This window comes from Pinus tabuliformis, chromosome 9 (assembly GCF_031772625.1).
Source record: "Pinus tabuliformis cultivar Carrire ecotype Pingquan chromosome 9, CPIR1, whole genome shotgun sequence".
Lineage (NCBI taxonomy): Eukaryota > Viridiplantae > Streptophyta > Pinopsida > Pinales > Pinaceae > Pinus > Pinus tabuliformis.
The window spans coordinates 849408844-849432853 of NC_142307.1; the positions used below are offsets into that span (position 1 = coordinate 849408844).

Consider the following 24010-nt stretch of genomic DNA (forward strand, 5'->3'; position numbering starts at 1 on the left):
TATTATCATTTCATGAGTCATATTAACACTAACTTTTATTATATAAATCATTTGCTATTTTCCCATCCCATACTATGTAAATATATAACAAAAACCCCGCATTATTAATATTCCCGCCCCTGGTTGAAATATAACCATAAATGTTTGTCAGGGATTAATAGATTTATTTGAAATTTATTAATAGCCTAAACCTTCCCCGTACACTAATGGAGTTAATTAACCCCTGGTTAAATTAATAACCATCCCCCCCGACCAATCAAAACAGCCCCGATATGATTAAAACATGGTTTAATATATCAGGCCCACAGTGTTAACCTCCCGCCATCTCTGAAGCCCATCCGTCGTTAGATCTTCGCCCATCCATCTGACGGTCGACGATCATTTCGTAACCACCATAACCACCAAATGTTAACGCGTGGGGAACCGGTGGTTTTGCCGCCGTACCAAGGACACGCGTCACTCATCCAACCTGATCACTCACCGTGTGCCCGAAACTGCCCAGCCCTAAAAGCGGTGCGGGAAAAACCGCTTACCACCCCCTCCGGCTGACATCCTCTGTCCTCTTGATGACGTAACCTGCCACATCACCTGCACTGTACTTCTACTTATGTCATCCGTCCTGCTTATCAAAAATTCTCGCCAAGCTTCATTTTTGTTGAATAAAAGGGAAAAAGGACATTTTCGCTGTGTTTCGCTGCAAACGGAGCTCCGGGCATGATATCTACCGGGTTCGCAATTCATTCTTGACCGCCTCCGGACCAAAAAAGGCTCCATCGACGAGCCCCTCCGCCTGTCAACCAACCCTCCAGTGTATGGTTTCCTCCTCTTTTGACACAGGTATCTGTAAAGTTTTCTCAATACATGGCTATCAGCGCATCAATTGCCAGGGCTTCTTAGCAATCTCCGCAGGAAGTTAGCATACCAGCCACAAAAAGAGCTAAGTGTTATGAATCAAAAGGCACAGAACAACCTCCAGTGCCCCGAAAACAGGTGTTTTTCCATAGTTACACCGTTACCCTTGGAGAAAGGAAATTTTGGGCAAAATGCCAGACAACGGTGAGCAGGGGTCAGTTCAGCATTAAAGAGCATCAAAACAAGTCAAAGAGTATCAGTTCAAGCATTAAAGTGTATCAGATCAGCAATAAAGAGTGTCAGAGTAAAATTAAAAGCAGCAGATCAGAATTAAAGAGCACATTTAAGACAGGCAGTCGGCGTAGAGCTACTATAGAAGACAGCTACAAGCCAAACCCTAAAGGCTCGCCTCCAGCACTACATCAGTTAGTTGTTTCTATTTTTCTTGTAAACTATTTTAGGTTAAACCTAGATATTATCTCACAGCTGTTATGAGATATAGCTTGTACATATTTTATTGTATAAATACCCCCTCCATTAGAGTAGTGAAAAAGTATGTGGTGTGGAGATTTCATAGACTTTGCTGTAACACTGAATTTTTGGAATAAAGAGTTGTTGGAAACATCTATTGTCTGGTCTACTGGATGAAGAATTGAAGCAGAGGACTTGTCACAGAATTCTTGAATCAACCTCCAGATCAATAAGTCCCCTATATCTCTTGTTTTACATTTTTCTTGTTTATTATATCATCTGTGTTTCATAAGCTGAATGATAAAGAAAAAGGTTAATTTCAGAATCTTCTTGACTAGACTCTGTTTTCAGTCTTTATTATTCTATGTGTTTTCTTCAGAATTAGAATAAACAGTGAACTCTTAATTGCTCCTATTTCCTGATTCTTTCATGTTGTTTATTTGCTAAGGAATTCTTAACTACTCCTTATCAATAATCATCCATTTTCCCTCTTTCAATATGTTGAAGGATTCTTAACTGCCCTTCACCCATTTGAGCCCATTCCATCTGCTTCAATCCTTCATTTGTTCCCTGTTTGACTACCTTGCTCTGTGAAGCCATCCTCTGTTAAGAAACCAAATCCAGAAACCATCTTCTTTGACTCCATCATGCCCAATGGACTGAACTATTCTGTTTTACCTCACTGTTCTATCGAATCTCACCACCCAAACTCAAACAAAACCCTTAAACTTCATAACTAGCCTAATACTTTCAAAAAACAAAGCTAAATCATAAAGAGAGAGCCCTCTCTGGATACAGATTGGCTAGATTATGTATCTAAAAGATTGGTCTGTGGTTACCTCGGCATTATTCCCTTTCTTACAACTTTTGGGAAAAACCTGAGTGATAACAGATAGATAACATTTTTTTGTAGCCCCAATGGTTAGTTCAAGTGATTTGGCATGCCATGCCAAAGCCATAATGACCACAAAGATCACAAGGTATAATCCACTTCGGTCCCTTGAGGTTTGCACATGTGTACCAACAACAGAGAACCATTCACAAAATGTGAAGAAACTATTGGAGGGTTTCCCCAATGAAGCTGTATATGGAAAAAATGATATTATCATCGTTTATGCCAATAATTAAAGAAGAGTTTTATAAAAAAAAGCAAGGGGGAAATAACACTCTACCGTTCTCTTAATTAGGCTTATATTGGAGAACCTAGAGGCAATGTTGCACATGCTTGGAACCTGTTATTACATTTGGGAGTGTCAAAGGCTTATGTTTATTGTTGCTTGTCCTATATTTTGATAATACAACTAGTACAGATCCAATGCTCTGGTGAGTTATCACTAGCATAGTCCCAAGTGGCTCTTTATGGGGAGAGGATGAAATGTACAATTTCCTCCATCTATGGCTTAATGTCACAATATGGAGCATTTCTCATCTTGTATTCATATGTAGTACAACTACAATCTATCTAAGAGTTCTCACATATTTTGAAGGCATTCCAGAGTCTGGTTCTCATCATCAGGATCCTAACTTGCAACTAATAGAATGCAATGTTACAACCTATTTGCATTATGCATTTAAAAAACATGGCTGCAAAGTTTTCATAAGACTCATTCCTTTGAAAATATTTGGAAAGGGATTTTCCAAAGAAACACACAATATTTTTTGCATATATATATATATATATATATATATTGCAAACAGTATAACAATGGAACATTGTTTGTCTTTTCTACAACCCTCTCTGCTGTAATTTGAATATTAAGTGTTTGACTCCTAACAAAAATACAATCTATGACTTTTGATCATATTAAGCAATCAATTACAAGTGCACATTACTACAATATCTCTTTCCATTAGTTATTTTGCATTGGATGTTTCTTATTGACTGGAAACCTGCGTTGATTTTACTTTTATTTTGCAGTGAAAAAAACAACTTGAAGAAAGTATAAATCAACAATATCAATTGGTAAGTGGGTTTGAATTTTGAAACATATTGGCTTCAGGACCTCTGAGCTTGATCCTAATCTCTTTGTTCAATACAAAATGAAAAGCATGGCATGGGAAAGAAGTAAAATGGCATTTCATCTCTTCGTTCAATCCAAAATGAAGAGCATAGCATGAGACATAAGTAAAATGACATTTAGAAATATTATTATTTCTCCTTGACTAGAAGCAGGGGTCAGGGTTAAAATATTTCTCATGTAAGATACTCTTATATGTTGTGGCAGGTGAGTATTTAGACAATATTTTCCCTAGGGCCATACTGACCATACTTGGGAGTGCTTGCCACTCATAGTCTCACAACTATGATCTCATGCCCATAGATAGTTAGCCCGAGTACTTATGGGTCATAGTCTGGCAATTATGATCTCGACTTTCCATATATATTTAGCCTTCAATTCTAGTAGTAAAGGGTTTGTTCTTCCACATTCATCACATTGTAATGTGGAAGTGCCTTTGCTTTATTCCAAGTTTCATTGTCTACTTCGAACTTATTTGTGTTTTGCGGAATTTTATACCAGTATATTAATGAGTTGGATTTTTGCTGGTAAAATTTAGGACATCAGACGATAATACATACTAGGCCGAATCCTATGTGATGCAGTACAGTGACATCACTATCAACAAAAATTCATTTTTTTCAATACATTAGATCTGACCAAGCAAATGCCAATGATACTTTCACCTATGACAACGATTTTCCAGAATTTCGTGATGAGAAGGGCGTGAGAGCTGTAAATAAATGAGATACATATATTCTCTATCTATGGCAAAAGGTAGTATATTGATGATAATCCTCCCCATAAAAGTGGGATTGATTCACCTAACTACGCTCTTTATTCACTTATTTATTATATTTATAAAGTTTGGAACCAAATAATCTTTCAATTCAAAACTGCTTATTTTGTTAAGCTTCAATCTCTTAATAAAAGTTTTTTTATAAGTTTTCCCCATGAATATTAGGAAAGGAAAGGGATTACATGAACTATCTTCAAGTGTTAGTATATTTTTTTCTTCTCAATCTGGTGTATTTTTGGACTTTGAGGCAAAAGCCAATATCTAGTGATTCTTATGCTTTATTTTGTAGTATAAAATATCTAAGGAAAGCTCCATAGAAAAGTTGGAATCACAGAGACAGATGATGGACTTGATGAAACATCGTATGCATGTTGACAAAAGCATGAATCTCATTGGAAATCTTTTGTTTGGATCTGTGAGGGGTCCTAATATGTTGAACACTGTACAACCACCAGGGAAACCTTTAGTTGATGATTGGGACTATCTCAAAACAATGGTGATTTTCTAATCCTATTATTCTACTTTACTTTCTTTCGTGATGTGTGTAAACACTATTGTTCCATAGCTGGAAAGTTATGAACCCAACTCTATAACTATGAAACCTAAGTGTGCATCTATATTAACTTTATACAAATGCCCATTTTTTTAACCTTGCTTTTCTCCGATGATGATCATGTTGCAATCCTCTGATTATACTATTGTTATCTCGGAATAATTAGCCATCTGGAAAAATTACACTAATTAAAGCATAACATTCTCCTTATAAGATATAACTCTCAAAGTTCTAAACATAATCATATTTGTATTGCTACAGGTGGGCACATTTGAAAAACATTGTGGATCTCTGTCACAGTATGGGATGAAACACATGTGTTCTCTTGCAAAGATATGCAATGAAGGAGTCACCAAGAATACCATGACTGCGGTATTTGCATAGGCATATAATAAAATCTTGTTGGATTCTGTTTTTGTCTCTGCTCATACACTTTTCATACTAATTTTTTCCTTGTTTTAACTTACAGTGGAACTCTTTTCATGTCATTTTGACCTCCTTGTGCCTGGACTATACCAAATTCCCTTCCAAGGTAAAAGCATTACAAATGGTGTTGTTTTATCTATTTTGATGACCAATATTAGGTAGTTGAATGTGTTCTCATTTGTTTACTAATCATTATGGGTGATAGATGTGAATATTTCTCTTACAGGGACCCAAGACTTCTGCATCAAAAGAGAATTTTGCACTCAAAGAAGGAACTGTACTTAAGGCAACAATCCCGAATGTCACTCTTGGAATTACACTTGAATATTTTCACTTAAGGATGAGCAAGGTGGTCAACGTGACCTCATCGAATTAAACGAGGAAGATTGATGCTTCTTATGCATAGCCAGCTTTCAGCCTCCAAAACAAAATTATGTCTTATCATTTAGATCTTGTATAGAAAACTGTTGGTTGCTAAGCCTTGATTAGAATGGAAATCAGATTGGCATCTCCATGATTTGATTTTTACTAATTGTAATATGTAAACTGGATTATAAATCCTGTAGAAAACAATGTGGAGAGGATACATGCATACATACTCAGGAATCTAAACTCTTTTGTTTTACTATTGTTCTACTGAGATTTATCAATGGAAATGATCTTTGCCTTGGTTTTGCGTTGAAGAAGAAGTTGTGATTGCAAGAGCTTGTAAATGGTTGATATAGTTATCTGATCCTCTTCATCTTACTGTAAGTTTCATACCCAGTAGTGGCAAGGGCCCACCACCACTGGGCAATTTAATCCTGTAGCTAGTAGTTGATTTGTTGCTTTAAGTTTTAATTCATTTCTCTGAATTGTTTTGAAAATAATTTAAATCTAGTTTCCGACATTTGAATAATTGTGTTAATTTGTTTCCATAGCATCTGAATCAATTTTGTTTATGTAACAACGTTCTAGCATTTTGGCATATCTTACTTTGGTCTCTGAATGAGCTAGTTTTCATAAGGTTGAATTTGGTTATATGGCAAATGAGTAGATTAATTCGAATTTACAGTTGATTGGATTGAGGATTCACTACAGGTTGATCTCAGTAAAAACACATTCCTTTGATTTCCATTTTCACTTACCAAGAAATAGGCACTCTTTGTTTTCAAAATGAATTAATGGTGAATGTAATGACATCTGTTCACTTTGTCTTCGATCCAGCATGTTGATAGCCTCAGTTCTCTGCTTCTGATCTGAAACGCATTTCATAACCTCTGCATGATTGTTCCATATGTTGTTTTATTACCTTATCACAACCCTATTGGAATAATCCACCATTGTGAGTGGGTCGTTTCCGTGAGTGGTTGATATCTCCACGAGATTTTTGTTACACAACAATGTTGCCCAATTGTGGGCATAACCCAAGTCACAAGCCTATACACATGCCTTTCTGAGTGAATTACACATGATCATATAAATTCCTCCATGAAAGCCTAATTACTGATACTTATTTTAGCTTGAAGGACACTGAATGAATGTGTGTGTAAGGTTTATGCAACAAGAGAATTATAATTCACAGTGTGGATTATCGACTTATCGATATCAGAAGATAATTGAAACTTAACATAAAAATCTTGGAACTGTCAATTGAATTTGGTTTTATAATGATAATCTAATAATCCTTGGGATAATTGAGTTGCTAAGATAGTTAATTCCACTCTCTATTTTCCCTTCATAACTTGCAAACAAGTGGAGCAGGTGTTAAGCATTAAAAATTGATTTCCATAACAGAGTTGAAGAATAATTAGTTACCAGAGGATTGTTTCTCTCTTTGATTGATTAGATCAGGCAAAAGATTACTCTTAGCTCGAATTGCTATTGTTTTGAAACAGAGTATAGGTTTGGAGCTACATAGGTTGACCAATTTGAAGACAAGATTTCATTGGTTTGATAAGAAGAGTTGGCATCTCATTTAGTTAGGATTCCTTTCATGATGGTTGAATGCAAGTTATAGGTTGTATTTTGTTAAGCTAGGGTTTGATGGCAGACTGAAAGTTATTGTATCCTTTTAATTTCAAGCATAAGATTTAGATTTGTATGGTACTTAATTAAACAAGCAAGATGATTGAAATAAGTTTTTAGTTGGAATTTCTTTTGAGTTGCACCCAAGAGTGAAGCTTATCATATATTCCTAAAGATTTAAAGTTATCTTTGAAAATTTTAGTTTCAAGTCTACTTGCCTTTAGAACATGCTTGAAGTAAATTAGAATTTGCAACCTTTCATTCAAAAGTAGCATAGGTAACATAATTAGGGTTTCTTAGGGTTTTTATGGGATTTGAGTTATTTGATAAAGTGTTTTAATCAAAAGTTTTTTTTGCTTAGCATATATCTCGTGATTCAAATTGGGATTTCATTTAAGTATAATAGTTTTAAAGTACAGATTCATTAAGAGTTTCAAAGTTAAAATTTGATTATTGATTCTGCTTGCTAGAATTTGATGAATTGTGTGCTAGATTCAGCTAAATCATTTTATAAAGGAAACCATTAGAAATTTGACCAAGAAATGAATTTAGAAAGAGCAGTACAACTCATGTTTATGAGCCTGGATTGACATATAGATGCAAGAGAATTAATACACCCATTAAATCTCCGAACATTTTTGGCGCTGTTGTTGGGGAAGTTGTAGTTTCTTATTTTGGTAACTATTATTATTAGAGTTTCAGGGTCTTGCAGGACTGTCGGAGGGTGAAGGGTGTATGGTAATACGTGAGTGAAGAGCCATGCATCCACTTTGGTGGGGTTGCTCCAAAGTTTGACCGATTATTGCTTATTGTTGAGTTTCTATTTCCTTTATCTTTATGCGTAGGAGTATAGGTAGAGCTAGAGATAGTAAGGGTAGATTTATTTCTAGTTCTAAATTTCCTGCAACCTTTAGATCAATTAATATACCTCTTATTAATTCTTCCAATCAATATGGAGCACTGAGACAAGAAGAAGGAAGTGTTGATACCAACTTGGTTTCGAATCGAGAATTCTTAGATCAAGCGGAAGAGACCACTCAACAGGTTGTCTTTGGAAACACTGAAGGGATCGAGGTAGAAGAACCAGTAGAGTTGCAAGAAATTGTGGATGTGCAATCAACCAACATCAACCATGTTCCAGTACCTCCTGTTCACACTATAATCAACAAACCTCTTCGGGTGCCCGTCATAGATATGGACCACCAAGAAAGGGAGAAAATAAACAACGAAGAACACCATGGATAGGGAGAAGGCCCTTGACGCAATGTTAACTTCTTTGGAGGAAACAAAATGGAATGACCAAGGGGAGGAATAGAGGAATACAATAAGGAAACTACCTTTGGATTCCCTATTCTAGATGTGACTCGCAACATTAACATGAAAAACATCCTAATGGCATCTCTTCTGCTATTCTACAGTAAATCATTTGAAGATATTGATGCATTTCTTTTTGAATTCAATATTTTATGTCACAGTTATAATTACTATGAGGATGCACATAAACTTAAATTGTTTCCCGCTACTTTGGAAGATGCATCCATTAGATGGTTCATGAGTCTAGGGGAACACACTATATACTCTTGGGATGACATGAAATCAGTCTTCCTTAAAAAGTATCAAGATTTTTGTAAGAGTAGGGACATCAACGATATCCTTAAGATGCAACAAATAGAAGATGAAACCCTAGAGGAGTATCTTGAATGACTCTTATATAATTTTCACAAATCTCGTGGGTCAAATTTAGACGAAAAAAACTATCAAAATTGTGTTCCTAAAAGGACTGAGGGATGATTGCATTGAAACATTAAACCTTCTTAGTGGTGAGGACATTTATAAGAAGCCATTTGTTGAAGTAGTTGATCTTTGTCGTACTTATTCTGGGAGCCAAGCTAAAGCAGGCAAAAATCTTTGTGAACTTAAAGATAATTCCAAAGACTATGTGCTAAAGAAAACTGTGGATAATGCTGTTACGAGAGTCAAACTAGGAAACTTATTAGAAAACTTTAAAATTGATATAATTGACACAATTAGTGACCAGCTAGACACTATGAAAATCAAACAAAACAAGAGGCCGAAAAAGAAACCATGGTCATCTTTTTCATAAGTGTAGGCACAAACATCCAAATAGGGAATGCCCTTTAAATTCCATTGATATTTGTGGAATCTGTACTCTAGAACACCCAACTGAGAAGTTCTCATCACTTCTTGGCCTACAGGCTATCTACAAAGGGAACACTGAAACCATTGACCAATCTCAAGCCACCAAAAGACCCATCTGGAGAGGCCAGAGTCAGAATGTGTTTCCAGATCCAAATTCCCAAGGTTATGGTCAGACTCAGCCTTGGACCTTCCAAACATCTTACCCTCCTTGGGTTACTCTGCAACCACAAAATAATCCCTGGAACCAGAATTGGAGGGCAAACCCCTATACCAATGCTTATCAACCATGGACCCAATTCTATGCACCTTACCCAAACATGCCAAGTACCTCGTATAATCCAACCATGCAACCTTATCAGCAAGGGCATAACCCTAACATGTATCAACAACCCATGCTGCCACCACGTCCTTTGCATCAGTTGTTACCTGCACCTTCTAACCCATCATCCTTGCAGGCACCTACTACCTTGAACCCACCCCAACCTACACTGTTGCCTGCGCAACCTGTACCTAACCCAAGTCATAATAGGCCAACTCGACCTTCACCTAACCCAAGTCATAATAGGCCAACTCAACCTGTACAAAACATTGATATCCAACATTTTCCTACATAGATCACCACCATTCCGATGAATGAAATCCAATTACGATCAGGAAAGACAGTTAACAAAGGAAAATCAATTGTTGTTATCCAGGAAGAGGTTCCTTCTACATCATTCGAAAACCATTTCCAAAAAGAAAAACAACGACAACCACAGAAAGAAGAATCAAATGAACTACCATACTTGGAAAAACTGATTGTAAAGAAAGAAGAGACCCCGCTTGAATATGATTTGGAAAATGAACTAAAGGGATGTCTGTATTAAAATTCCACTTTTACAAGCAATTAGAGACATTCCTATCTACACCAAAATTGTTAAATATATCTGCATTAAGAAACTGAGGAGAAAGGGACATAAGAACCAGAACGTCAAAATCATAAGCCAAATGTCCATTATGATTTCCAACTTACGTATGAAGTACAATGACCCTAGGAATACCATTGTCACCATTGAGATAAATGAAGTACTTCTGCCAAATAGCCTTGTGGATTTAGGAGTAGCAATAAATGCAATGACCTATGAAACAATGATATCTTTACAACTACCTGGACTTAAACCCACCCCTGTCATTATAGAAATGGCAGACAAATCCATCGTCAAACCAATGGGAACCCTAGAGGACATAGTGGTCACTATTTCTTCTTAGAAATATCCCATAGATTTCATTGTAATTTCTTTGAAAACCTCTAGGCCCGGATACCGTATGGTTCTGGGACAATCATGGCTGGCAATTGTTTATGTTGTCATAGGATGTAGAAGCGAAGAAATGATTATTTCTAATGGTCCCCACAACCAAAATCTGTCTATTTTCCCCCCAGCTTAGAGAGCTACTGAAGTACCATTACAGCTTGAGAACCCATATGGAGACAAATATTGTATGTTTTCTTTGTTTTCATTAGATCAGTCCAGAGGTCTCCAGGAGCATTTTGATGAACATGTTTTGCAGTAGTTTTTATCTGATAGTTATTGTATCGATTATCCTATTTCTTTTCATGGTTATCAACATGTGTTTAGTGATGAATTTTAGGAAAATTTCCATCCAGCTATCTTCACCTCTTTTGCAAAAATGGAGGAAAGCCATGAACCCGCCAGAGAACCTGTAGAAATTTTTGAAGGAAAAATCTTACATATCAGTATAGGATTGACTGTAGAACAAAAGTTAGCAGTTGATGAGTATGATTCACAAACAATCTAGAGCTTTTGCCTGGGATTACTTGGACATGAGGGGCATACATCAAGACACCTGCATCCACCATATCTATGCAAATGAAGAAATGAAACCTATTCGGAAACCAAAAAGGTGTATGAACCCAGCATTAAAAGACATTTTCAAATATGAGCTTTAGAAACTTTTGGCTGTAGATTTCATTTATCCCATTTCTGACAGTAGGCGAGTGTCACCTTTGGTAGTGGTCATGAATAAGAACAACAAGTGGCATATCTGCATTGACTACAGAGAATTAAACAAGGCCACATTGCATGACTATTTTCCACTGACCTTCATTGATCAAGTCCTCCACACGCTTTCAGGTAAGAAGTATTTTTCTTGTCTAGATGGGTACAATGATTATAATCAAATAAAAATAGCTAAATAAGATAAAGAGAAGACTACTTTTACATGCCCTTGGGGTACTTATGCATATAGAGTCATCCCCTTTGGTCTTTGTAACGCCCTCGTCACTTTTCAGAGATCTGTACTTACCATTTTCTTTGATTTAATCCATGACTCTGTGGAGGTCTATATGGACAGCTTCACAGTTTTTGGAGATTACTTTTCATAGGATTTGGAAAATATAGGAAAAGTATTGATTCGTTGTCAAGAAGCTAATCTACTCCTTAGTAGTGATAAATGTAAGATGATGCAAACTAAGGGGATTGTTCTAGGCCATCATGTGTCACTAGAAGGAATTCAATTTGATCCAACAAAGATCGAGGTAATCTCGTGTATCCCTATTCCTAGTTCGCAAAAAGAGGTAAGAATTTTTTTAGGGCACGCAGGTTATTATCGATGATTTATTGAGAATTTCACTAGAATTGCAGCACCATTATTTAAATTGTTAACTAAAGATGTTGACTTTGTATGGAATGTTGACTATCAATAGGCTTTTTAGGTAATAAAGGAAAAGTTTTCCATTGCTCCGGTATTAAGAGGGCCAAATTGGTCCTTACCTTTTCATATTTGTATAGATGCTTCAGATACTACACTGGGAGCAGTCTTGGGACAAAGGGAGGATAACTTTAATTATGCTATTTATTTTGTTAGCAAAAATATTTCTCCTACTGAATTAAATTGTACGATTACTGAAAAAGAGCTGTTAGTAGTTGTGCATGCTATAGGAAAGTTTAGGCATTATATTACCAGCTATGAGACATTTGTCCATACTGATCATTCAGTTGTTAGATTTTTAATGAATAAACCTATTACTAATGGTAGGATAACAAGATGGTTGTTTCTTTTACAAGAATTCAATATAACTGTAATTGATAGGCCTGGAAGGGATAACTTGGTAGCTGACTTCTTATCTCGTTTGAACATTGCGCAGGGAAGTATGCTAACACCAGTGCCCAATGAATATCTAGATGAAGCATTATTTGCCATTTCTACTATTACTCCTTGGTTCGTTGATGTCACCAATTATTTGGTATCAAGGAAATTACCTCAAAACATTTCGGTTTGAGAAAAACATAATATAGTGTAGCATAGTGCTAAATTCACTTGGATTGAAGTGGATCTATTTTATACCGGGCCAGACTTGATTATGAGGTGGCGTGTGCAGGAAGATGAAATGTATGATGTGCTGGGAGCTTTTCACAACGATCCTTGTGGTGGCCATTTTTCCGATAAAAGGATTGCATACAAAGTTCTCCGTACTGGATACTATTGGCCTACACTTTTTAAAGACACCAAGAAGTTTGTTTTGAGTTGTGACGCTTGCCAATGGATGGGGTGACTAGTTGCCTCCGATGAAATGCCTCTTCAACCACAAATCACCATTGAACCTTTTGAGAAGTGGGCATTGGACTTCGTAGGGCCCATCTCCCCAATGTCAAAAAAGAAAAAGTACATCTTGGTATGCACTGACTATGTCACCAAGTGGGTGGAGGCTAAAGCATTGTATGTTGCCACTGAAAAGGAAATATTAGAGTTTCTGTTTGAGGACATCTTTACAAGATTTAGTGTGCCTCGTGAAATCGTCACTAACTAGGGTACACAATTTACATCAAAGTTGGTCAAGGCACTCATGAAGTAGTATCAAATTAAGCATCGCAAATCGACTCCTTACCACCCCCAGGCTAACGGGCAAGTGGAGTCCATGAACAAAATTTTGGAATCCATCCTCACAAAAACTATTCAACTTCATCATATGAATTGGGCAGATAAGTTACTGGAAGCACTATGGGCTTACCAGATCACTTGGAGAAATGTGGCAGGACACACATCTTATGAGTTATTCTATGGTAAACAAGTGCTCTTACCCATTGAGTTCCAAGTAAAAACATTCAGGATTGCCACCCAGTTGGGCATGAATCTAAATGAAGCTCGAGAGCAGAGGCTGATGCAATTGAATGAACTTGATGAAATCTGACAATATGCCTACCATAGAACCACGTTGGTGAAGAGCCAAAGAGCTCGATGGCACAACAAATTTATCAAGAAGAAAGCCTTTTGTCCAGGTGAATGGGCCTTGTTATATGATAGTAAGTTTAAGCATTTTAAAGGTAAACTTTCTACTAGATGGTTAGGGCCATATGAGGTAAATGAAATTTTTGATAATGGTTCAGTTCATATTTGTACTATCGACGATGATAAGAATTATTTTGTAGTAAATGGTCATCGGCTTAAAGTTTATCACAAACCACTTTCACATGATCAGTTTTTGCAGGAAGTACAAAAGGATCCAGGTTTGGAGTTGGTTCATGCAAATGACCAGCCTTGCTGGTTCAATTGATTAATTTATATATATATACCCGTGGGTTGTTATTTTTCATATTTACAGGTGGTTCTCCCCACAACCCATGTAGAATAAAGGAGGAATTCACCAGGAGCAAGTTTATTCCTTTATCCGGGGCTGGTGGATTACTTATGGAAAAGGAACATTTGGAGTATTCTTTGGAGGCCTTCAGACTCTCTAAACATGAAGCTCCCGAGCATTGAGTGATCCAGGCTCGCAAAATGATATGGACCAGGATTAGTCTATGGATTCCTTAAGTATAGAGTTGTTCTTTTCTAGGATCAAGGAAATTTTTATGGAAAGGAAACCCCCTAGAGTCTACTATGGGCAATTCAGACTCTCCAAACATGAATTCCTCGAGCAAAAACTACTTTAGGCTTTCTAAAACAATAAAGTAGTGGTAGTTTAGGGATCCTTTGGGCATTGAATTATTATTTTTCGGGCCCAAGGGAATAATTACAGAAAAGAAGCCCCCCTTGGAGCTCTCTTTCCAGACATTTCTAGCTCCCTAAATAAGAAATGTCCCAGGTAGTTGTCATCTAAGGCTTGGTAAAAAACCATGAGATGATAGACAAGGTTCTAGTGCTATCCCACAATAGATTTGCTGCCAATTTCTTAAAAAAATTACAGATCTATGTTCTATTTCCTATGTTTAACTAGTTTTGTTCTTAAGTACTTAATGCTAGGCTAGAGTTTTCCTGAGAATCGGTTTGTTTCAAGATTCCAAAATATTTGTAATGATATGAATGTTCAAGTGCTAATCTTGACAACAACACCATCAGTCTCTTAAAAACATATCAGTCTCTCAAAAATATGTAAACTATGCTGCTAAAAGCACCAAGAAGTCTTCTCAGATGTTGGGTCTCTCAGTTCACTGCAAAATCACTGTTCTCTGCACAGTGAGGAAACATGTTTCAACCGATGGACCTAGAAGGCGTTCACACTATCTTCTATACCCAAGATCATTACAGTGACATAGGTATTGCACTTAACCTATCTAATTTGGTCTCAGATAGTTCTAATGCTCGCCAAACGTAATTGTATTTTACCTAATTTCCTAAAAATATGGGCTCTATTCTTATTTCCACCCCCACTTCCTTACGTATTCCTAGATTTGATTGAACCACTTCCCATTTCGGCTTCCTCATGATTATGACCAGTATCCTCTCCTCACGTATGTTCATAATTCGGGCGTGATTTCCCTTGATGGGCACACCATACACCGATTTTTGGGTTGGATGCAGGGTATTATTCCTTAGAGTACACACAAGTGTTAGTATGATGTGATGAGTAATCTTTGGTTGAGGTCGACGCTGAGTCTATTCCATATCAACGGTCCGTTGCCAGTGTTTTTTCATAGGTATGATGCCGTAATGATGAACAATTGTCACCTCTCGCTCCAAAAGTCGGCCAGAGCATTATTTATCTTGATGGCCATGACTCTAGCATGAAATACACATTCCTTTCTAAGTGCATTACCTTAAGTTCCATTCCCAAATTTTTAATTGCTGCATCGTTTCTATTTATTCACAATCACTACATATGAATTGTTCTCACTGCATAGGTGTCTCATAATTTCGATTGGGTGCTAATTGTGGAGTGACATTTGTTATAAGAGAGTCAGTTCATTGATGTAATTGATCACTTATCTGTGCCAGCAAATTCTACAAGTGCAATCAAAATTTTACCATGGGAGCAGATAAGCATGAACCAACATTTGGCTAGTTTTCACGGACCCTTGAGTATCAGTCTTGTAAGGAAATCATTGAAGAGAAAGGATGGATAGTTTTTCTCCAAACGTTTTAGGGGTACAATGATGTAGTTGCTTTGGCCTTTGCCCAAACATTTGACGGGAAGAGAGCCAAAGTTGGAAACTTGCAACTAAAGATCACAAAACAGTCTCTCAGTGAAGAAATACGGCTACCTTCAATTGGGGAGCATTTATTCAAGGGTAGCCAATTACACATTCCCAATTGTGCAACGTTTCTGAAACTGGCTTATCAGTCACTAAGTTGGGCCAAAGGAGTCTTGCGTACCTGCATTCAGGATCAATGTAATCCCTTGTTAACTATGATCCAACATTTCTTAACCTGCGAAGGAAGGTACGTCATCATTTTTCTATATCATATCAGGCTCTCGATGCATTTTACATAGGACTGCTCCATAAATATTCCCCATTTCTTGAAATTAAGCCTCCACAAGATGGTCAGGGGAATGCAATCTGAGGGTAAGAAACCAGAGGCTTCCCTCTACCACCATAGCTTGATTAAAATTTTGATTGTGGCTAAACTGAGTAAGAGAAATAAGTCTTGGGAAGAATTTCTCATGAGAACTTTCTAGGATAAGAGACAAAGGTCAAGTGGAGACAAAGGCCTATTGGTAGAACCTTGAAGTATAGGAGGGAAACCCCTGCACCTACCTCACAAAGTACCCCTACTTCCCCCACTTCTCTTGCCCATTCTGTGTCACCTCCTCCCAAGAATTCTAAAATTCTTGATCCCTCTTCTAGCTAGGCAGCTGAGCCTTCAAAAATATAGTTAGAAAAGAAGAAAAAGGAGAAAAGGGGAAGGGAGACCTTAACCTCCACAGATGAGCCAGCTGAAATTCCCTCAACAGGTCAACAAAGTCATCAGCCCAAGAACAAGGTTAGGAGAACCTTGTTTCCTGCTTACAAAACTTCAGCTCCTACTATAGAAACTTCCATACAAGGTAGAAGAAGGACTCGAAGCATGAACACACCTCCTCACACCTCCTCTACATTTAGAGTTGCTAATCCTCAACAAGTGTTTGTAACCTCATCTCTAGAGTTCGTTGCTCAATCTCCATTATCTCTCCCTCAGTCTCCTTCACCTCCATTGTAGTCCCAAATTCCTAATGACATTGTCTAGGATTCACACACTTCCACTCAGCCTTCAACCAATCAAATACAACAATTCTCTTCACCTAAACAAAGTGCAAGTTAGATGCCTAGAGGAAGTCCTTCCCAACAATCCATAGCTCTAGCAGCTCTAGCAAGGACACCTATTTTTGGAGAAGAAGAGAACCTAAGAATTAAGTTGATCAGACTCCAGAAAAGGATTGGTAAACTCAAATATCAGGCTCATAAATTTAGTGTACTGTTTCACTATTTTAGAGGAGTGAATAATCAATTGCATGATAGTAACTTGAGATTCTTCGTTCAAAGTGATGCTTTGAAGAGAAAAAAATAGATGGCTTTTGACATGGAAAGCAGCCAAGACTCATCCTGCAAAAAGGATCAATGCTCAAAAGTTAGCCAGGTAGTTCACCAAATGTTCAGTACAAGTGAAAAGAGGACATGAAGTCTTGGTCAAGGCAGCTGGCCTTTGACCAGACACTTAGGTGATTCAATCTCCTTTTGGTTTAAGATGCATGAGGACATGCATCACCTCAAGCATGGAGGAGATGTTGGACTCATTTTTTTTCTCTGCTCATACACTTTTCATACTACTTTTTGCCTTGTTTTAACCTATTGTTGAACTCTTTTCATGTCATTTTGATCTCCTTGTGCCTGGACTATACCAAATTCCCATCCATGGTAAAATCATTACAAATGGTGTTGTTTTAGCTATTTTGATGATCAATATTAGGTAGTTGAATGTGTGCTTGTTTGTTTACTAATCATTATGGGTGATAGATGTGAAGATTTCTCTCACAGGGACCCAGGACTTCTACATCAAAAGAGAATTTTGCACTCAAAAAAGGAACTGTACTTAAGGCAACAATCTAGAATTGCACTGTAGGAAATTAGATTGAAGATTTGCACTTAAGGATGAGCAAGATGGTCAACGTGACCTCATCGAATTACACGAGGAAGATTGATGCTTCTTATGCATATCCAACTTTCATACTCCAAAACAGAATCTTGTCTTATCATTTAGATCTTGTATAGCAAACTGTTGGTTTCTAAGCCATGATTAGAATGGAAATCAGATTGGCATCTCCACGATTTGATTTTTACTAATTGTAATATGTAAACTGGATTATAAATTCTATAGAAAATAATGTGGAGGGGATACATGCATATATACTCAGGAATCTAAACTCTTTTGTTTTACTATTGTTCTACTGAGATTTATCAATGGAAATGATCTTTGCCTTCGTTTTTGTTGAAGAAGAAGTTGTGATTGCAAGAGCTTGTAAATGGTTGATATAGTTATCTGATCCTCTTCATGTTACTATAATTTTCATACCCAGTAGTTGCAAGGGCCCACCACCACTGGGAAATTTAATCCTGTAGTTAGTAGTTGATTTGTTGCTCTAAGTTTTAATTCATTTCTCTAATTTTTTTTGAAAAGAATTTAAATCTAGTTTCCAGCATTTGACTGATTGTGTTAAGTTGTTTCCATAGCATCTGAATCCATTTTGTTTATATAACAACATTCTAGAATTTTGGAATATCTTTCTTTGGTCTCTAAATGAGCTAGTTGTCATAAGGTTGGATTTGGTTAGATGGTGAATGAGTAGATTAATTAGAATTTACAGTTGATTGGATTGAGCATTCACTACAGGTTGATCTCAGTAAAAACACATTCCTTTGATTTCCCTTTTCGCTTACCAAGAAATAGGCACTCTCTGTTTTCAAAACGAATTAATGGTGAATTTAATGACCTCTGTTAACTTTGTCTTCGATCCAGCATGTTGATAGCCTCGGTTATCTGCTTTTGATCTAAAACACATTATAACCTCTGTGTGATTGTTCCATCCCTTGTTTTATTACCCTTTCGCAACCCTGTTGGCATAATCCACCATTTTGAGTGGGTTGATTCTATGAGTGGTTTACATCTCCATGGGAGTTCTGTTACACAACAACGTTTCCCAATCGGTCATAACCCAAGTCATAAGCCTATATGCAAGCCTTTCTGAGTGAATTACACAGGATCATATAAATTCCTCCATAAAAGCCTGATTACACATACCTATATGAGCTTGAAGGACATTGAATGAATGTGTGTGTAAGGTTTATGCAGCAAGAGAATTAGAATTCACAGTGTGGAGTATCAACTGATCGATCTCAGAAGATCATTGAAACTTAACATAAAAATCTCGGAACTGTCAATTGAACTTGGTTTTATAATGATAATCTAATAATCCTTGGGATAATTGAGTTGCTAAGATAGTTAATTCCACTCTCTATTTTCCATTCATAACTTGCAAACAAGCGGAGCATGTGTTAAGCATTAAAAATTGATTTCCAGAACAGAGTTGAAGAATAGTCAGTTATTGGAGGATTTCTTCTCTCTTTGATTAATTAGATCAGGTAGAAGATTACTCTTAGCTCAAATTTCTCTTGTTTTGAAACAGAGTATAGGTTTGGAGCTACATAGATTGACCAGTTTGAAGACAAGCTTTCATTGGTTTGATAAGAAGAGTTGGCATCTCATTTAGTTAGGATTTCCTTTCATGATGGTTGAATGTAAGTTATAGGTTGTATTTTGTTAAGCTAGGGTTTGATGGAAGATTGAAAGTTATTGTATCCTTTTAATTTCAAGCATATGATTTAGATTTGTATGGTACTTAGTCAAACAAGCAAGATGATTGAAATAGGTTTTTAGTTGGAAATTATTTTGAGTTAAGCCCAAGAGTGCAACTTATCATAGAGTCCTAAACATTTAAAGTTATATTTGAAAAGTTTAGTTTCAAGTCTACTTGCCTTTAGAACATGCTTGAAGTAAATTAGAATTTGCAACCTTTCATTCAAAAGTAGCATAGATAACATAATTAGGGTTTTTTAGTTTTTTATGGGATTTGAGTTATTTGATAAATGGTTTTAATCAAAAGTTTTGTTTTCTTAGCATATATCTCGTGATTCAGGTTGAGATTTCTTTTAAGTATAATAGTTTTAAAGTACAAATTCATTAAGACTATCAAAGTTAAAATTTGATTATTGATTCTGCTTACTAGAATTTGATGAATTGTGTGCTAGATTCAGCTAAATCATTTTATAAGGGAAACCATTAGAACTCTGACCAAGAACTAAATTTAGAAAGATCAATACAACTCGTATTTACAAGCCCAGATTGACATATAGATGAAGAAGACTTAATACACCCATTAAATCTCCCAACAAATGCCATCCGGGTTTAGGGCTTCACTTCATAGAGGTTTTAGTGCTTGATGATTTTAGTTCTTCATTGTCACAAAGAACTGGGTGACTACCATGGCCTCTTTGAATTTCAAGAACAACACAAATTTTTCAACGGGCTATCTAAACATAAACACCTATTTGTTATTAATGTTGTTTCCAACATTCAACCAATTATGTTAGTGAAAAGTGCCAGAATATACAATAATCCTTATATAAAAACAAAGGATCGACATATTGGATAATAACGTTTGTGGCTTGCAAAATTCTAATCATAATTCTGTTAATATATTTAGATTAGAGTAATAAGGCTTTGAAGTTTGTCTGCAAAAATCCAATGGGAGAGTTTTCACAATGTATAGTGGGAAAGTTTTCATTATACTTATGTAACTCAATCTACTTAGATTAAAATATCAACACTGAAAAGTTCAACAACAATATACATAGGCTATTAACAATGTCTACACAATCTATTTAGATTAGAGTAATAAACTTTAACATAGTCTCTTTGCAAAACTCCATAACAATGTATAGTGGGGAGAGTTTTCATTATACTTAAGTAAATCTACTTAGATTGAAGTATCAAGGAAATAGTTGCAGACTTGATAATCAAAACTCGATAAGGTGTTGACATAGGCATGTAATCAATAACTAAAATTGTCCAAAATTTCAAATTTCTAGTTGCCTGCAGTGAGTTAAATTCTTGTCAGTCCCAAGTTGATGGGAAGCAAAAACTAGGCCACTTACTGTTAGAATCTCAAGTCCTGGGTGTTATATTTTTACCTTATTTTCTCAGTAGTTGATTCTCCTTCCTCATATAGTAGTTGTAACAGAAGATTCATGGCTCGATATATGTTTGCAACAATGAAAAAAAATGAAGTTAGTCATAACAATAGTTTTCTTTGGGAGGAATGTTGTCGTTATGTAGATAAGTTTGTAGGGGGCGGTAGGAAGCATGCATGCATGCACCATCATTAGTTAATTTCATGTTTTAGATTTAGAGAAGATCCAATTATCTATGAGAAAAGTGCATGTTGCAGGGCATAGATCCCAAGAAGGTTGTGGATTAGTTTGTCTTCAGTTCAGAGGCTTAGTGCATGCATGCAATGACCTATTCTTCTCCAGTTGAGCACACTATTTCTGGAAGCATTATCCATGCATGAGGTTGCACTCAACACCATCACCTAGGGTTAGGGTTGGGTTTTAACACCATCACCTAGGGTGCACCATTATATGTCCATAACAAGCCCCATCCACCCAAGTGAGGGACATTACCCCTGAACTCTACCCCTATGTGATAAATTTAACATTTCTTTAGCCTTTGTGGGAAGGTAGTTCAATGCCTTCACTAAAGCCATTTTCAACAATATTTTCCTAGGACCAGGTTCTATAGCATCAATTTGGATGTTGGGCATTTTAATTATGGCATCATTTACAAATTTTTGGTTTTTCAAGCTTTTTATTTTTTATTGTATCTACTTTGTAGCTTGTGCTTATTAGGAGATAGGAGATGCTTTGTCTTTCTCCAGTTAATACTGGATTGAACGTGAGTCCTATTGATCTATCTTTTGGTCATTTGTGGATAGTAGTGAAATGCTTCATTGATTTTGAAAATTCAATGATTTGAAATTTAAACATAAAATTTGCACAACTTGAAAATGGTAAGATCTATAAAAAAGTATCTCATATTAGTTCGAGATCACCTTTGACATTTTTCATTGAAAAACCCTAAGATTTATCAAAATTAGTTATGCAGTATGCACTTCTATTGTATAAACCCATTATCCTTCATGTTCACACCTTAATAGGCAACTGGGGCTTGGGGCTATGCGCATCTCCAAATTTTTAAATATGAATAAGGCCAACCAAATACCCTAGGCCACATATGTATGTAGAGCCTTGAAGGATTTTTTCAACATTATCAATCATCTAAGAATGAGAGAAAACAGCTAGAGTCTTATGTTCCCACCTGTTACCATTCAAAATTTGAAGGTTTTTATTTCTAATTGATTGAAAAAGGTACATTTAACAAGCCTTGTACGCGTTCCATCTCTTGGGTTAAGATTTTTTTATATAGGGTATCTTAAAGATTTTTTTTTCTTTAAATGAATTGTTAGATTCCAAAATTTCTGCCAACATCAAACACTCTCCCCAACCATCTGCCACTATCAAACACTCTCCCCAACCATTATTTACTACATAACATTCTAGAACAACCTTGATCAAAACTAACATATCTCTTGACAACCAAACTACTAAATGGAATATAAAATAACTGGAAAATGGGCAAGAAAAGTGATGTGGATAGAGAGGAGTAGCCAACAAATGAAGAAAAATTATGATTTTCCCAAGGTGAATCAAGAAGTGAAGAAAAATTGAATTCCAAAGCCATTGATTTTGAAGGTTATTATGATGTGGACGATGAGAGTCATGGTAAAATTATTAATACAAGGGTTGATGATGACTATGGCAAACATGTCCTAAGATCCCTTGTCCTGAGAGGGATCCAGATTCGTTTTGACTCTTGAAGAGTGCATTATGGACAACCCTTTTGATCTCATAACTAGATTTTCACAGGTACCTAAGGGTTTGTAAACATTTATGTCAAGAGTGGATGAATTATAAAGTTCAAATTCAGATAAGTGCTTTGAGAGATTGAGTTTATTTCGTATTGGTCAATAACCATCAAATCTTCTAAAGGTAGAAATTTGATAAGAGAACTGGAGTCAGATAGAGACTTACTGTTGCGAGAAGTGGATTCAGTCAAAAGTTATTTTCCAAGGCTTGGCGAGTTGGTGGGCTCAGGCATTTATTTCCCTCTTCTATAGATTTATCAATGGCCTTTGTTGCAGCAGCCTCAGAGGGGTTTTTGCTGCCTGTGCTCAGGAAAATTTTTGATTCCTAAGGGGATGTCCAACAGCCAAAGCTTTCTCGTCAGCTACTTGAGTCTAGAATTTCTGGAACACCTCTATCCACCTCTTTCACCACCTTGTAGGAGAATGTGACTGGCCGCGAAGCTCCAAAGACAACCTGGAGAGAGAGAGGGGCAACTTTTTGGGTGATGGTGGAAGGAAAAGTATTGCTTGAACCTTATGTGGGTCTAGGGTTCCATAGCAAAATCAAGGAGCTACACAAGATCCATTTGGATGTCCTGTTCTGCTGAACAAAACCCCAAAAATCCCCCCATCTCTGTTAAACTGGAAGGAAAAAACGTGATTTGTGGAAATCCATTTGGAGCCTATGAAACATTGGAAGAGCCCCTTTGGGCTTCATTGAGAGTCTTAGCCATGTTGACCGAATTCTGAACAATGGTCATTTTCTTAAAGCATGAGCTCTGATACCTAGAAAAACTTAAACATAAAACTATTGACTTATGAGGACTAGCTATTACAGGAACCTGAAACATAGAAGAAATGTCCATGAATTTTTAACAGGCTACCAAAGGTTTATAATTGTCGAGAGCCAGTGTTAGTGGAAGGATAGAAAAGCTACAGGAACTCGTGGCAAAACCCTCGTCTCCATTACTGAAACCTCCTCCAGAGTTCAAAACTCCCTTTTTTAAATTAACCATAACTTGTTCTTCCATTCTTGAAGGTTCCTTGAGGGTTTGTTCTTCCATTCCTGAAAGCTCCTCAAGGGCTTGAACAAAATTGCACCACCCATTGTTCTTCCATTCTTCAAAGCTCCTCGAAAGCTCCTCTAGGGTTTGAACAAAAATGGTGTCGCCCACCTCGAAATTTTATCTGGTGACATGGTACGCCGGCTTTTGAGTAAAAAAAACAAATCTTAAATTTCCATTGTATATATTAAAAATGGTTGAAAAAAATGAAATTTTAAGATGAAATTAAATAAATGTCTAAAAAAATCATTCGTGTATCATCTTTAAATGTTTTGGAAAAAAATTTCCAGTATGTTTTTAGACATTTCTCCTCTTTCTAGAGAGTTTCAACCTCTTTAAAAGGGAAGAGGTTAAAATATCTTGTAGTAGTGATTCAATATAATGGAATCATATTGAAATTCTTTGGAAATATTTATATTCTTAGACATTTCCCCTCCTTCTAGATAGTTTCACCCCTTTCAAAGGGGA

At 36.5% G+C, this 24010-nt stretch overlaps 1 pseudogene; it reads left to right on the plus strand.

Annotated features, from left to right (window-relative positions):
* The first annotated feature begins 1043 nt into the window (after positions 1-1043).
* Positions 1044-12818, plus strand: LOC149151453 (vacuolar-processing enzyme-like; annotated as a pseudogene).
* The last annotated feature ends 11192 nt before the right edge of the window (positions 12819-24010 follow it).